The sequence below is a fragment of the Pseudophryne corroboree genome, chromosome 8 (assembly GCF_028390025.1).
Source record: "Pseudophryne corroboree isolate aPseCor3 chromosome 8, aPseCor3.hap2, whole genome shotgun sequence".
Classification (NCBI taxonomy): Eukaryota; Metazoa; Chordata; class Amphibia; order Anura; family Myobatrachidae; genus Pseudophryne; species Pseudophryne corroboree.
In genome coordinates this window covers 35,753,693-35,771,025 of record NC_086451.1, presented here as the reverse complement: position 1 = coordinate 35,771,025, position 17,333 = coordinate 35,753,693, and the positions used below count along the sequence as shown (strand labels likewise).

Sequence of the window (17,333 nt, the reverse complement as noted above, 5' to 3'; positions counted from 1 at the left end):
GTCGAAAGAGTGAACAGCACTATTAAAAATAAATTGAGTAAAGTAATGGCAGAGACAGGATTGACGTGGCCAGAAGCTTTACCCATTGTTTTGTATAGCATCAGAACCACTCCCAGGTCCCCTCTTAACCTGTCCCCTTTTGAAATTCTGTTTGGTCGACAACCGCATGTCATGATTAACCCTCAGGATGATTTGAAATGTAACAATGAAGTGACTGTAAAATACTTGATTAACATGAGTAAGCAGTTGAGGAATCAAAATGATAATCTGAAGTTGGTGATTCCTGATTTACCAGATAGTAATTGTCATGACATTGAACCTGGGGATTATGTAATGATACGAAATTTTCTACGCTCAGGTTGTCTTATTGATAGATGGGAAGGACCATACCAGGTCTTATTGACTAGCACCACAGCATTGAAGGTTGCTGAGAGAGAGACTTGGGTCCATTCATCCCACTGCAAAAAGGTTGCTGATCCAGAGAAGTCCCGTGATAAGGAACAGACGGTAGAGGTTGTATCACTGGAGTGTCTGTTCCAGGAGGACTGAGGCGGCACCTGAGCCTTGAAGACCGAAAGCAGTTGTTGACTCCCTTCTCCCTTTTATTGTTTTTCTCCACTTCCCATCCCCTCTCCCTTAAAAATTTCTTTTTTCCCCCTTCTCATTCTTCTCTATTTCCTCCTCAAAGATGGACTTGCCCCAAGAGACTGTGATCCGGATTTTGATGTTAACCATGATGTTGACCAGAGCAGTCTGTTCCGGCGAGAGTACCATAGAGGTCGAGAGAGGTTCTGGAATGGGTTCCGATTATGATGATGGAGGCGTAGTTTTCCAAGATCAACCAAACCAACAAGCAAAGGCGAGTATCAGAAAACGATCCGATAGAAGAAATTGTGATGGATTGTTAGCTGAAGAAAACTGTATCTGTAGGCTCTGTGACAATTTGATTGAGGATGGGTGCATAAAGAAATGCCAATCCAGTTTTAATATCCATATGGACCGGCATCCATTGAGTGACTATCACTCCTTAGTGGGTAACGTATTAAACCAAACAGACTGTTGGGTATGCTCTCAAGTACCTCAGGGTCATAGCAAATCAGGGCTAGTACCATTTCCTTTAACGTTAGGGGAGGTACTTGAGCTAAGTGGTGGGAGACCAGTGGACCGGAGGTTTAACATCTCCAGCCCTCCTAGTTTGAAGCTCCACCAATACCATGTGGATAGGTCCCTCTTATGTTTTAATATCTCCAATCCCCGTAAGCCGGGAAATTGGGAAGTGTCATGGAGCAACCTTACCATGACCTTTTCACACAGAGCAGATAGAATGCCTACAGATACAGAGCTTGTACGCCACATAGCCAGTAGAGGAAAATCTTTCCGGTATCGATATACCTTAGGAAATAGGATTACTAGAGTTGGAGAAGTATCACCTGGATACTGTGCACATATCGTACAAACTGATACGTGCATTAAGCAGATGGAAGAATTAGGGTCAGGAGAGTTCACCTGGAAGGTGTGTAATATGGTAATGTCCTTCTCCGTCCCATATGTTCTCCCCGATGATGCATATTTCATATGCGGGAGAAAGGCGTACAAGTGGCTTGCCCCAAACTCTGAAGGATTGTGTTATATTGGAAAAGTATTGCCTGAAGTGATGACTGTTACACATGACAAAATGAAGGACATACACCGTGGTGCCCAAGCTCCTTATACTCACACTCATTACGAGCACCGAGTTAAAAGACAACTGTCAGAAAGGTTAGAGCATCCGGCCTCTGATCTTATCCATGAATCCACCGGGATTCAGGTTCTGGTAGCGTTAGATTTCACTCGCACCGCTCGAGGAGTGATGAATTATAGATACATTTCCGCACTCGCCAATTTGTTAGATAATATCACTGAAATGTATGATGACACGTTCAGATACACTGGAAGAGAACTTCAAGCTTATAAAACAGAACTAGTTCAGCATAGGATGGTTCTTAATTATCTTACAGCAGTAACAGGCGGATATTGTGTTACATTGGCAACACAGTACGGCATAAAGTGTTGCACGTATATCACAAATAGCACCGAGGATCCGGTAGAGGTCATAGACCAAAAGATGGACGATATTCTCCAATTGAAGTGGGAATTTCGTCGAAAACACAATCTCACCCTTGCTGCTGTAGGTAATGAGCTGACTGGTTGGGTGTCATGGTTGAACCCGCGAAATTGGTTCTCCGGTTTAGGAGACTGGGCTCAAGGAGTCATAATGGATGTTGGAAAGTTTCTCCTATGTATCTTAGGTGTTGTTATATCTATTGGATTGATATTTAGATGCGGGCAGGCTTTAATGAGGTGCAAACAAAGTACAAAAGTGATGAGCTTGAGGAGTGAGGAAACTGTAATTAACCTGGATTTGATTTATGACCCAATGATAGAAACCAGGATGTGATGAAAAATGCGATTATACGGTCCGTTTCTTTCACCTGTTTTTCTGCTTTTCTCCAAGATACAAAGACCCCCTTGGACGAGGAAGTTGACGAGACGCTATACAGACAACAGACAAGCACCAAAGATGAAGTTTTGACCACTTGAGAAATGGACATTTGATGAACTTTGCCATGGATCCCCAGTTTCCCTAGTATTTTTAAACTCACGCTAGCCCAACATTTTTTGTAAATCTGATGGCACTGACAAAGCTATTTGCTCATGCCCAAGGAGCAATACAGCGCAAAGAAGACGACTCTCAACAGATACCGAACAAAACTTCAACGACAGATGTACATTTACCTGACATAGAATATCATTGCATTTTCCATAAGTGTTCTTCATCCTCATCTCTACAACCCTCAGGTAATAACACACATAGTATAGGGAATACAGGCACAGATATCAGCAATCACATATTCCCCCATTCATGTATCATCAACTAAAATGTGCTCCCCATTTTGTTCAAAAGCCGAAAAGAGCTCGGTAAAGTTTGACAGCCCATCCACAGACCTGTACCACGGGATAAGAAGGAATTCAAATGTATACTTCGCAATACCTCGAAGCTTGATTTACCACACGTACGGCACGATGATACATGACCCCCCAAACATGGACTCATACACACATGCTACTGCTATCACACTAGGTCATACCCTCTTCACACCTACTCCTCTCTCCTCCCTCACCCAACCATGGAAATGAATTAACCCCTGACATATATTTTTCTCCTTTTGAAATGTTTTAGAAGGTGGCAGTTATTATTGACTGCCAAAGGGTGGACTGTCAAAGTCAGAAAAATATCCCTATACACGCTGCCATATTTGCACCTCACGCTGGTCCGCGCTGCGCATGCGTGCGCTTTCCCGTGATAGCGCATACCCGCTGATGCGTGCACCCGCTCGCATCGGTATGCGTATTTACGGTAAGGAGTATGTAGTCGTAGCGTGCGACCCAATCGTTACATATTTCCACAATTAATGTAGTTTGTAGATCATGGTCCCTTTGATAGATTCTGAAAGTTTGGTTAATATAGAATGTCCCTGAATGGAGGAATCCCTCTTTGTATTGTGCGAAGGGTCTAACAGGAATCATACAGCAGTGTTTGGTACCCATCGGAAGAGTATTTAATTAGCAATATTCCGGTGTTGGTTTGGAGCGTATTAATCGCTCGTGCGAATAGTTATGGACATAAGAAGTTTATGTCCATTACTATTATTTACTCTTACTCAGGTATGCGGCGGGAAACCTAGTTTCCCACCCACCTGAGCTGTTTGAAATCGTCACAGCCCACCTGTATGAATCACCCTATGACCTTTTGTTATAGTGCGAAGCCGAATTCCTTCGTCCAATGGACAATGGGATTGTAGGGACTATGAGATTGCATTGTGTGTGGGGCATAAATAGGCAGGCCGACCATATCCAACTTCACTCTCATCAACGGTTTTCTTGCTGATAATCGGGAGCTGGATATCGAGGCGCATGCGATCATACCCTTTGTGCGTAAGTTTCTCTCCGTAATCATTGTCTTACTGTGAGCCAATTTCTCTCATCTCTCTCCATTTCTCTCTCTCTCTCTCTCTCTCTCCCTTCTCTTTTCTCTCGTATCTCCCATTGACTAGTATTGTATTGTATTAGATCAGCATAGTATTGTATTGTATTTCTTGTATAGTTATTTGGTTAGGAAGTCTCTGTTATATTGTAGTGTATCATTTGTACTGTGATTCTTTTTGCAAGTATAATAGTTATAATACAGATAATAGGCTTTGGACCCTAAACCAGTATCTGTGTATTTCCTATAGTTTTAAGTGTTCACTTGAGCGTCGGTGACGCTCAAGCAGCTTTGTAGTTAGTCAGGTTACACAAGGTTGCACTTACACCCTGTATTCACATTAAGGTATTCTGTGTATTTCATTGATAATAGGTTTAGACATAAAGGTATAGCGTTGTGAGCGTCTGCGCCGCTGGTGATCTCCTCGTGGTCTCGAGCGTCCGCTACGCCATAGCGAATCATTACTCTAGTCATCACCAATAACGTGCTGTCTTGTGATCACTGGGCCGTGAGCGAACGTAACGCTTGAGCGTCTCGCCTACGGCTGAAGCGATCGTTACGCAACTAGCGTACCCTTACGGTACTTCTTAAGTAAACAGCGTACTGTGTTCTTAGACTTCATTAAGGGTTGTTTATACGACAAAGGAATTTAACATTGTCAGTTTATAGCGCTGTAGCAGCGTAGACAGATATCTTAACAGCGGAGATTGAAACCCTAGATAAGGATACCATGTTATTGTCCCTAGTATATATATATATATATATATATATATAGACATATATATTATATGTAAAAGATGTTGTCTTATATATATATATATATATATATATATATATATATATATAAGACATGTCCAAAGAGACGTTAGTCTACTGGGTTCTAGAGTCAACGCTATGTCGATTTCTGCTAGACGTGTCCTGTGGCACATGCAATGGACAGGTGATGCCGACTAAAGGAGGCAAATGGAGTTGTTGCCTTACAAGGGTGAGGAATTGTTCGGAGAGGGCCTCTCGGATCTCGTCTCCACGGCTACAGCAGGTAAATCAAATTTTTTGCCATATATTCCCTCACAATCTAAGAAAGCGCCTTATTATCAAATGCAGTCCTTTCGTTCCAATAAAAACAAGAGAGCACGTGGTTCGTCCTTTCTTGCCAGAGGTAAGGGCAGAGGGAAAAAGCTGCACAACACAGCTAGTTCCCAGGAACAGAAGTCCTCCCCGGCCTCTGCTAAATCCACCGCATGTCGCTGGGGCTCCCCTGAGGGAGTCAGCTCCTGTAGGGGCACGTCTTCGACTGTTCAGCCACGTCTGGGTCCACTCACAGGTGGATCCATGGGAAATAGAAATTGTTTCCCAGGGTTACAAGCTGAAATTCGAAGAAGTGACTCCTCGCCGGTTTTTCAAATCGGCCCTACCGAAACAACCCCTGGAAAGGGAGATAGTGTTACATGCGATTCAAAAATTGTGTCTGCAACAAGTGGTGATAGGGGTTCCCCTGCTTCAAAGAGGGCAGGGGTACTACTCAACTGTTTGTGGTTCCAAAACCGGACGGTTCGGTCAGACCATTTTAAATTTAAAACCCCTGAACCTTTACTTAAAACGGTTCAAGTTCAAGATGGAATCACTCAGGGCGGTCATCGCCAGCCTAGAAGGGGGAGATTTTTTGGTATCTCTGGACATAAAGGATGCATACCTGCATGTTCCCATATATCCTCCTCATCAGGCGTACCTGAGATTTGCGGTACAGGATTGTCATTACCAATTTCAGATGTTGCTGTTTGGGCTTTCCACGTCCCCGAGAATTTTCACCAAGGTAATGGCGGAAATGATGGTGCTCCTGCGCAAGCAGGGTGTCACAATTATCCCGTACTTGGACGAACTCCTCATAAAAGCGAGATCACGGGAGAAGTTGCTGAACAGCGTATCACTTTCACTGAATGTGTTACAGCGACACGGCTGGATTCTCAATATTCCAAAGTCGCAGCTGAATCCTACGACTCGTCTGCCCTTCTTGGGCATGATTCTGGTGATAAAGCTAAATATTTATCTTATTTAAAAACCCTTTAAGAGGTCTAAGAACACTGTACGCTATTGACGTATGGAGTACCGTAAGGGTACGCACGTTGCGTAGCAATCGCTTAGCCGTAGTCGAGACGCTCAAGCGTTACGTTCGCTCACGGCCAAGAGATCACAGGCAGGCACGCTATTGGCTGCCGACTAACGTAATGGTTCGCTATAGCGTAGCGGACGCTCGGGACCACGAGGAGATCACCAGCGGCGCTGACGCTCACAATGTTAAACCTTTATATGTAAACCATGAACAATGTATTATACAGGAAAACCTTAGTGTAGTGATAGAGTGTGGATGCAACACAGTGTAACCTTATTAACTTAAAAGCTGTTGGAGCGTCACCGACGCTCTGAGAATACTTAACACTATAAGAAATACACAAATACCAAGCTTAGGGTCTAACGCCTTATATGGATGTTATACTTGAAAAAGAATAATACAATACAAGTCATACACTACAATATAACATAGACTAACTAACCAGATAACTACACATGAAATACAATACAATACAATTACGTTTAAGGGAAAATGAGAGAGAAAGAGGAAGAGAGAGAGAGAGATATGGCTCACAATAACAATAAAGACAATATGATTGCGGAGAAAACTTACGCACAAAGGGAACGATCGCAAGCGCCTTTCTGAATATCCAGCTCCCGATTATCAGTGATGAGAACCGTTGAAGAGAGTGAGCTGGATCAGATCGGCTTGTCTATTTATGCCCCACACACAATACAATTCAATGGTCCCTACAACCTCATTGTTCATTGGACACAGGAATTCGTCTTCGCATTATAACAAAAGGTCATAGGTTGATTCATACAGGTGGGTTGTGTCCATTTCCAACTGCTCAGGTGGGTGGGAAACTAGGTTTCCCGCCGCATGGATAAGTAAGTGCAAATAATAGTAAAAGTACATAAACTTCTTATGTCCATAACTATTCGCACGAGCGATTAATCCGCTTCAAACCAACACCGGAATATTGCTAATTAAATACTCTTCCGATGGATACTAAACACCACTGTATGACCCTTGTCTGACCCTTCGTAACAAACAAAGAGGGATCTCTTTGTCCATGAACATGCTATATTAACTAAACTTTCAGAATCTATCAAGGGGACCATGATCTACAAAATACATTATATAGTTAAAATATGTAACGATTGAGTCGCACGCTGGGTACACAGAAACTCTACCGTAAATGCGCATACCGTGCGCCTGCGGGTGCACGTAACAGCGGGTATGCGCACGCACGGGAGAGCGCACGCATGCGCAGCGCGGACCTGTATGAGGTGCAAATATGGTAGTGTGCATCGTGATATTTTTCTGACTTTGACAGTCCACCCTTTGGCAGTCAACAATAACTGCCACTTCCTAAAACATTTCAAAACGAGAAAAATATATGTCAGGTGTAAATACTTTTCCATGGTTGGGTAAGGGAGGAGAGAAGAAGGTGTGAAAAGGGTATGACCTAGTGAGATAGCAGTAGCATGTGTGTATGAATCCATGTTTGGGGGGTCATGTATCATCGTGCCGTACGTGTTTTAGATCAAGCTTCGAGGTATTGCGAAGTATACATTTAAATTCCTTCTTATCCCGCGGTACGGGTCTGTGGATGGGCTGTCAAACTTTACCGAGCTCTTTTCGGATTTTGGTTGCAACAAAATGGGGGAGCACATTTTAGTTGATGATACATGAATGGGGGGATATGTGATTGCTGATATCTGTACCTGTATTCCCTATCGACTATGTGTGTCATTACCTGAAGGTTGTAGAGATGAAGATAAAGAACAATTATGGTAAATGCAGTGGTATTCTATGTCAGGTTAATGAACATTTGTCGGTTGAAGTCTTGTTCGGTGTCTGTTGAATGCAGTCTTCTTTGGGCTTTTGCCAAAAAGTGTGGGCAAAAGCTTTGTCAATGTCCATAGACTTACAAAGGTGTTGGGCTAGCGTAATTTTAAAATTTCTAGGGAAACTGGGGGTCTATGGCATAGTTCATCAAATATCTGTGTATAAGGTTGTCAAAACTTCTTCTTTAATCCATCAGTTGTCTGTATACAGGATCATCAAATTCCTTGTCCAAGTGGGTCTTTTTACCTTGGAGAAAACGGAAAAACAGGTGAAAGAAACGGACCGTATAATCGCATTTTCATCACATCATTGTTTCTACCGTTGGGTCATAAATCAAATCCATTGGAATTACAATTCCCTCACTCCTTAGACTCATTACCCTGGTACTACGTTTGCACTTCGTTAAAGCCTGAACGCATCTAAATATCAAGCCAATCGTTATGACGACACCCAAGATACATAGGAGAAACTTCCCTACATCCATTATGACTCCTTGAGCCCATTCTCCTAAACCAGAGAACCAATTTCGCGGGTTCAACCATGACACCCAACCAGTCAGCTCATTACCCACAGCAGCAAGGGTGAGATTGTGTCTCCTGCGAAATTCCCACTTTAATTGGAGAATGTCGTCCATCTTTTGGTCTATGACCTCGACCGGATCCTCGGTGCTATTCGTAATATATGTGCAGCATTTCACGCCGTACTGCGTTGCCAGTGTGACACAATATCCACCTGTCACTGCTGTGAGATAATTAAGAACCATTCTATGCTGAACCAGTTCTGTTTTATAAGCTTGAAGCTCTCTTCCAGTATACCTAAAAGTGTCATCATACATTTCTGTGATATTATCTAACAAATTTGCAAGCGCAGATATATATCTATAGTTCATCACTCCTCTAGCGGTGCGAGTGAAATCTAGCGCAAGTAGAACCTGAATCCCGGTGGATTCATGGATCATGTCAGAGGCCGAATGCTCTGTCCTTTCTGTCAGTTGCCTTTTAACTACGTGCTTGTAGTGGGTGTGAGTATAAGGAGCTTGGGCACCACGGTGTATATCTTTCATTTTGGCATGTGATACAGTCATTACTTCAGGCAGTACTTTTCCAATATAATACAATCCTTCAGAGTTTGGGGCAAGCCACTTATACGCCTTCCTCCCGCATATGAAATATGCATCATCGGGGAGAACATATGGGACAGAGTAGGACATAACCATATTACACATCCTCCATGTGAAATCTCCTACCCCTAATTCTCCCATCTGTCTAGTACACGTATCTGTTTGTACGATATGTGCACAGTATCCTGGTGATACCTCTCCAACTCTCGTAATCCTACTTCCTAGTGTATACCTATATCGGAAAGATTTTTCTCTACTGGCTATGTGGCGTATAAGCTCTGTATCTGTAGGCATTCTATCGGCTCTATGTGAAAAGGTCATGGTTTTGTTCCTCCATGACACTTCCCAATTTCCCGGCTTTCGGGGATTGGTAATGTTAAAACATATTAGGGATCTATCCACATGATATTGGTGGAGCTTCAAACTAGGAGGACTGGAGATATTGAACCTCCTGTCCACCGGTCTCCCACCCTTTAGCTCAAGTACCTCCCCTACCGTTAAAGGGAATGGTACTAGCCCTGATTTGCTATGACCTTGAGGTACTTGAGAGCATACCCCACAATCTGTTTGATTTAACACACTACCCACTAAGGAGTGATAGTCACTCAATGGATGCCGGTCCATGTGGATATTAAAACTGGATTGGCATTTCTTAATGCACCCATCCTCAACTACATTGTCACAGAGCCTACAGATACAGTTTTCTTCAGCTAACAATGTTTACAAATAACATGGCTGCTAGATCGTTTCCGGTACTCGCCTTTGCTTGGTGGTTGTGTTGCTATTGGAAATTTACACCTCCGTCTCAGTCATCGGAACCTTTCTGGATCCTTTCTCGACCTCCATGGTACTCTCGCCGGAACAGACTGCTCTGGTCAACATCATGGTCAACAGGAAAAATCCATATCACAGTCTCTTGGGGCAAGTCCATCTTACAGGAGGAGAAAAGAAGAAATTTGTAATGGGGGTACAGAAAAACAGTTTGAGGGGGAGAGAAACTTGTTACGATAATTAGTTCTCTAGTCTTGTCGTTCTTCTTGTTCTGCTGTCATCTCAAAGGTGCTGTCTCTCAGTCTTCCAAACGAACATTCCGGTGATGCAATATTCCTTCCAAACTAGCGATCTTTCTGTAAGGAGCAAAAAATCTTGCATTACCATTTGTCTAACTGATGTGTGACATACCATCTTTAAAACATGAAAACATGAGTGAGAAGAGGGAGAGGAAAAAACAACAAGAGAGAGAGAACCGTTCACATATGTATATATCACATAAATCAACAATAAACAACCACAGGAAAAAAAAACATTTTTCAAACATTTCAATATATTGTCAGATCATCAGGCTGTCATCTCTACATGTCCAATGGTTTCCTTGCGCAGTCCCTCCCACCAGCACCTCCATACTCCACCCTCTGTATCTGGCCAGGATACATTGATGCGGATAGGTCATGCTGGGGTTTGGTAGACTTCTGCAAAGACCAAGTAGATATGCAATGTTTGAGTCCTATCAATAATCGTCAGAGATGGGGAGAGAAAAGAAACATTTCACAGATACATTTACAACGTTTCACCCGGTCATTCCTGTGTCTTCAGTGAATGACCTCCCAATTTATTAACTGTTACCTCAGGCTTACCATCAGTCCTAATGATCACCTTTCTTGACTATATATTATGGGTGTGGCCCAAAATTCTTCCTATATGATCCCTGATTATAATTTGGTGTGTCATAATTTTGCTCATTTCTCTGTCTAGGGGGTCTGACTTTATGTGGGCTATTACAGTTGCTGGCATAATGCCCTTCTCTTCTACAAAGATAACAAATCCTTGGCTTCCTCCATGTGCTAGGGGCCTGGGGTTTCGGTCGACTTGATGCCTCCTCTAGTGCTTGGATGCTCATTACCATCAACCGTTCTCCCTGCGCTTCCCTGGTTCTTTGGATATTGCGGTCATGCTCGATAGCGGACTCTCTTAATGCAGCCACCGAGATACCTCTCCAGTGAGGTAGAGAGGTTTGTACCCTGATTTTTAGTGTGTCTTTTAAGCTGTCCATTAATACGGACACAGCTACCTCTCTGTGGTGTACATTAGTTTCAATGTCATCTATACCAGTGTACCTAGCCATATCCTGCAGAGCCCGATGAAAATACTCTGGTGTGGATTCACTTTCTTTTTGTCTTATTGTAAAGATTTTATTCCACTTTACTACTGCAGGAAAATATACTCCTAACTGTAGATTTATTCTTTTTACATTATCTTGGTTATACTTGTCTGTTAGTGGTACTTCCTCATCTAGCTTACAATCAGCGATAAATTTCAATGAATCGACATCGGGGGGTAAACATGCCCTCAAAACTGTCCTCCAATCTTTGTTATTTGGCTCTGCAGTATTTCCTAGCTCTCTAATATACTTTTGACAAGCAACTAAGTCTTTCCTGGGATCAGGAAATTCAGACAGAATTGTTCATAATTCTGTTCGGGAAAAGGGGCAGTACATGGCGATGTTCCTGACAGGAGTGGCTCCTGTAGTGTCAGTTTTCCCATTTGGTACTGCAATTACCCTGACAGGATTAAGTCCAGTAACGTCATTCTGAATTGATTCTACGATATGAGGTACATTTGTTTGTGCGTGATGTATAACACCATACGTACCTGTGGACACGACCTCACCTGACCCTCCGTTAGGGGGTTTGATTACAGTCTTTACCGATTTGGTCGCGTCCACCTGGATGTCTTGTGTGATGGCTGCTGGAAAAGGTGCCGACATCGTGCTGGGCTCACTTTCTTGTTGGTGATCCTGAGGAAAGTTTAACATGGGGTGCGACTTGCATGGGTTAATAGTTGTACATTTAACACTTTCATTTTTATAAACCTTATTACGTTTGTTACTCTCATCCTTAATACAGTTGCTAAGTGCATTTTTATCGTACAACATTGTGCCTTTCTCCGCAACCATAATCCTCTCCATTGCCATGTCTCTCCTCTCAAGATGAAAGTCAGGTATGTAAGTTACATTTCTTTGCATTTCACTTTCCTGTTGCCATAACTGCAAACAATCATAATGTTTAACTCGTTGTTTCCAGGATTTTATGAGACAGATCCTTCGTCTTAAATTATGCAATACCTCTGAGTCAAAACTACCTATCCCGGGAAATGGTGCTTTATCCCCCACAGTCATTCGTGTCCATTCGTCACAAAAGGTCTCAGTGTGGGGACCATATCTCCCCCACATTACTAACCGAGCAGACCCTCGGGGTCTGCAAGCCTCTGCAGTCTGAACCCTGACTGCTGAACGTCCCTGTGTTGTGCACTTGGCTTCCATTGTGGACCTCTTTTAACACAGAAAAACTTCCTAAAATGCACCAAACACAGTCTACGGTGGGAGTTTTTCCAAGCTCTTCCACCAGCTTCTTCTGCTCCGGGTATCTCCGGTCCGCCTTCTAGCAGACACGTGTAGCCGTTGCAGGCCCTACCTCTAGAGATTTTCCTGAGAAAATTCCCTTCCTTTTTCTTTACACAAATCACGCTTGCATGTGCTTCCCACAACACGTATGAGGGCAATTTACCTCGTATCACGTTGCGTTATTGGTCACACCTACAACCGTGCGGTCCAATCGTACCACTTATAGACACTTGTTGCCCATAAATGGTAGGATCATTGGAGTCTCCCTACTGTGCTCCAAAACAGCCAGAGCGTAATACAACGAAAACTTTATCACACTCTGTCGCACGTTTTCACTTAGACCGTGCTCATCACGTTTCACCAAGATCACCCAGATCACTCAGTTCACCAAGCGGGATTCAATACACTCATACCGTTTTCAACCCACTATCATTCTATAGTTTTCTGATCAGAAAAATAATTTCCCGTAATCTGATAGTTCTCCCCAGAGGCGTTACAGTAAAGTAAGGTATTTAAACTAAGTTTTGGAAACTGAAATCAATTTGTGCTATTATCGCGTGGCTATATTATACCGCCCCCACTAAAACAATGCTATTGTGCGATTTGAGTTTCGGTGGGCGTACCCAGACGCTCCGTTGCGTAATATACGCTGCGTGCGTCGGCCTTTGTGTTGCGTTCGCGAGTCTCAGCCTTTTGTTAGAGACACGTGTACGCTGGCCACAAAAATACAATTAGCACGTTTATCAATGTAGATGATCTTTAACTGTAATCATCTACCAAGCACCACACAGGTCTTTCCTTGTATCTCAGGCGAAGCTGTGCGCGTGTTTTACAAATTACCCCTTAATGTATCGTTTTTACTCTTTAACTACCAATAGCAACAAATCTTTCTCAGCACGTTATCAATTGTGAAATGGCAAACAGGAGAGTGATATGAAAATACACGAAAAAGAAATGCAGCTATATGCGTGTGTACGCAAAACAGAAATAAAACAGTTTTAAAAGATACTAGCGTGTTGTTCTTACCTCCGGTTCCCGGATTCCTTCAGCACCCTTTACTAAGCGAAGCAGACGCTTATCCAGTCAGCACTGCGAGGAATATGATCTCCCGCCCTTTGCTGATGGATAATGTCTGCTGAAATTACCTAGTGCAGATATGTGAAGGACGGGCGAGCCGCCAATTGATAAAGCTAAATATTTATCTTATTTAAAAACCCTTTAAGAGGTCTAAGAACACTGTACGCTATTGACGTATGGAGTACCGTAAGGGTACGCACGTTGCGTAGCAATCGCTTAGCCGTAGTCGAGACGCTCAAGCGTCACGTTCGCTCACGGCCAAGAGATCACAGGCAGGCACGCTATTGGCTGCCGACTAACGTAATGGTTCGCTATAGCGTAGCGGACGCTCGGGACCACGAGGAGATCACCAGCGGCGTGACGCTCACAATGTTAAACCTTTATATGTAAACCATGAACAATGTATTATACAGGAAAACCTTAGTGTAGTGATAGAGTGTGGATGCAACACAGTGTAACCTTATTAACTTAAAAGCTGTTCGAGCGTCACCGACGCTCTGAGAATACTTAACACTATAAGAAATACACAAATACCGGGCTTAGGGTCTAACGCCTTATATGGATGTTATACTTGAAAAAGAATTATACAATACAAGTCATACACTACAATATAACATAGACTAACTAACCAGATAACTACACATGAAATACAATACAATACAATTACGTTTAAGGGAAAATGAGAGAGAAAGAGGAAGAGAGAGAGAGAGAGAGAGATATGGCTCACAATAACAATAAAGACAATATGATTGCGGAGAAAACTTACGCACAAAGGGAACGATCGCAAGCGCCTTTCTGAATATCCAGCTCCCGATTATCAGTGATGAGAACCGTTGAAGAGAGTGAGCTGGATCAGATCGGCTTGTCTATTTATGCCCCACACACAATACAATTCAATGGTCCCTACAACCTCATTGTTCATTGGACACAGGAATTCGTCTTCGCATTATAACAAAAGGTCATAGGTTGATTCATACAGGTGGGTTGTGTCTATTTCCAACTGCTCAGGTGGGTGGTAAACTAGGTTTCCCGCCGCATGGATAAGTAAGTGCAAATAATAGTAAAAGTACATAAACTTCTTATGTCCATAACTATTCGCACGAGCGATTAATCCGCTTCAAACCAACACCGGAATATTGCTAATTAAATACTCTTCCGATGGATACTAAACACCACTGTATGACCCTTGTCTGACCCTTTGTATCAAACAAAGAGGGATCTCTTTGTCCATGAACATGCTATATTAACTAAACTTTCAGAATCTATCAAGGGGACCATGATCTACAAAATACATTATATAGTTAAAATATGTAACGATTGAGTCGCACGCTGGGCACACAGAAACTCTACCGTAAATGCGCATACCGTGCGCCTGCGGGTGCACGTAACAGCGGGTATGCGCACGCACGGGAGAGCGCACGCATGCGCAGCGCGGACCTGTATGAGGTGCAAATATGGTAGTGTGCATCGTGATATTTTTCTGACTTTGACACTGGACACAGACCAGAAAGGGGTTTTCTACCGAAGGGAAAAGCGCAGGAACTCATGACTCTAGTCATGAACTTGTTGAAACCAAAACAGGTGTCAGTGCATCATTGCACTCAAGTTCTGGGAAAGATGGTGGCAACATACGAAGCCATTCCATACGGCAAGGGCCTTCCAATGGGACCTATTGGACAAATGGTCCGGGTCGTATCTGCAATTGCGTCAGCGGATCACCCTGTCCCCCAGGGCCAGAGTATCTCTCCTGGGGTGGCTAAACAGTGCTCACCTTCTAGAGGGCCGCAGGTTCGGCATTCAGGACTGGATCCTGGTGACCACGGACGCGAGCCTCCGAGGTTGGGGAGCGGTCGCACGGGGAAGAAATTTCCAAGGACTTTGTTCAAGTCAAGAGACTTGTCTTCACATCAACATCCTGGAACTAAGGGCCATATACAACGCCCTACGTCAAGCGGAGATCTTACTTCGCAATCGACCAGTTCTGATCCAGTCAGACAACATCACCGCAGTAGCTCATATAAACCGCCAAGGAGGCACAAGGAGCAGAGTGGCAATGGCGGAAGCCACCAGAGTTCTTCGCTGGGCGGAGAATCATGTAAGCGCTCTGTCAGCAGTGTTCATTCCGGGAATGGACAACTGGGAAGCAGACTTCCTCAGCAGACACGCTCTGCATTCGGGAGAGTGGGGACTTCATCAGGAAGTCTTCACGCAGTTTGCAAGTCGGTGGGGACTACCCCCAGTGCCAGATTAATGTCTACATGGGCCTGGAGCTGAAATTCATGAAGGGCCTATTGTGTGTCGCTGCAAAGCTTGATTAAGGAGGGGGGGAGCGGGGGATACGTTACCCCCCCCCTCCCCCCCCATGCTTGCCGTCAACCACCGGCCGATTACATGTATTTTTCTTTTATTAATGAAGACGTTCAGTGGCCTAAAGGGCCCTACACATTGGCCGATCCGCCGCCGAGCTGCCCGACGGCAGATACGGTCGACAGGCGACTCAGCGGCGGGGGGGGGGGGGGTCAGTGACGGGGGGAGTGAAGTTTCTTCACTCCCCCCGTCACGCGGCTCCATTGAAGTGCAGGCAAATATGGACGAGCTCGTCCATATTGGCCTGCATGCACAGCCGACATGGCACCAGCGATGAACGAGCGCGGGGCCGCGCATCGTTCATCGCTGGAGCCTCCACACTGCACGATATGAACATTATCTCGTTCATTAATGAACGAGATCGTTCATATCGTGCAGTGATATCGGCCAGTGTGTAGGGCTCATAAGGGCCAGGCCCCCATGTGTTCAGCGGTTTCCTCCAACTGCCATCATGCACCTTGAAGCTGAGTACCCAGCATGGCCAACTTGCATCAGTGGTGGGCACTGATTTACATTTGCCCTTTGAGGAGACCATCACACAGAAGAAGCAGTGAAGTACGGCTGTGCTCTTCTGCTGCGTAAGTGAGTTATGCACCAGGAGAGCAAGCACAACTGTCACATAACAGCAGACTCATTAAATCCCCAGCAGTGACCACCGTATATTACAGAGAGCATCAGTGACCACCGTATATATTACAGAGAGCATTGCAGTGACCATCATATATTAGAGGGCATTGCAGTGACCATGTATATTACAGAGAGCATCACAGTGACCACCGTATATTAGAGGGCATCAGTGACAACCATATTATGCAGAAAGCATCAGTGACCACCGTATATTACAGAGAGCATCAGTGATCACCGTATATTACAGAGAGCATCAGTGATCACCATATTATACAGAGAGCATCAGTGATCACCGTATATTACAGAGAGCATTGCAGTAACCATCATATATTAGAGGGCATTGCAGTGACCATGTATATTACAGAGAGCACTGCAGTGACCATGTATATTACAGAGAGCACTGCAGTGACCATGTATATTACAGAGAGCATCACAGTGACCACCGTATATTAGAGGGCATCAGTGACAACCATATTATGCAGAAAGCATCAGTGACCACCGTATATTACAGAGAGCATCAGTGATCACCGTATATTACAGAGAGCATCAGTGACCACCATATTATACAGAGAGCATCAGTGATCACCGTATATTACAGAGAGCATCAGTGACCACCGAATTATACAGAGAGCATCAGTGATCACAGTATATTACAGAGAGCACCAGTGACCACCGTATTATACAGAGAGCATCAGTAATCACCGTATATTACAGAGAGCATCAGTGACCACCGTATTATACAGAGAGCATCAGTGATCACCGTATATTACAGAGGGCATCAGTGACCACCATA

The 17,333-nt window shown here is 44.0% G+C and overlaps 1 protein-coding gene across 1 annotated transcript in view; it reads left to right on the top strand.

Moving 5' to 3' along the window:
* The window catches only part of NPDC1 (neural proliferation, differentiation and control 1), a 221,691-nt gene that overhangs the window by 46,017 nt on the left and 158,341 nt on the right, over positions 1–17,333 (top strand). The gene's annotated exons all lie outside the window — the stretch shown is intronic.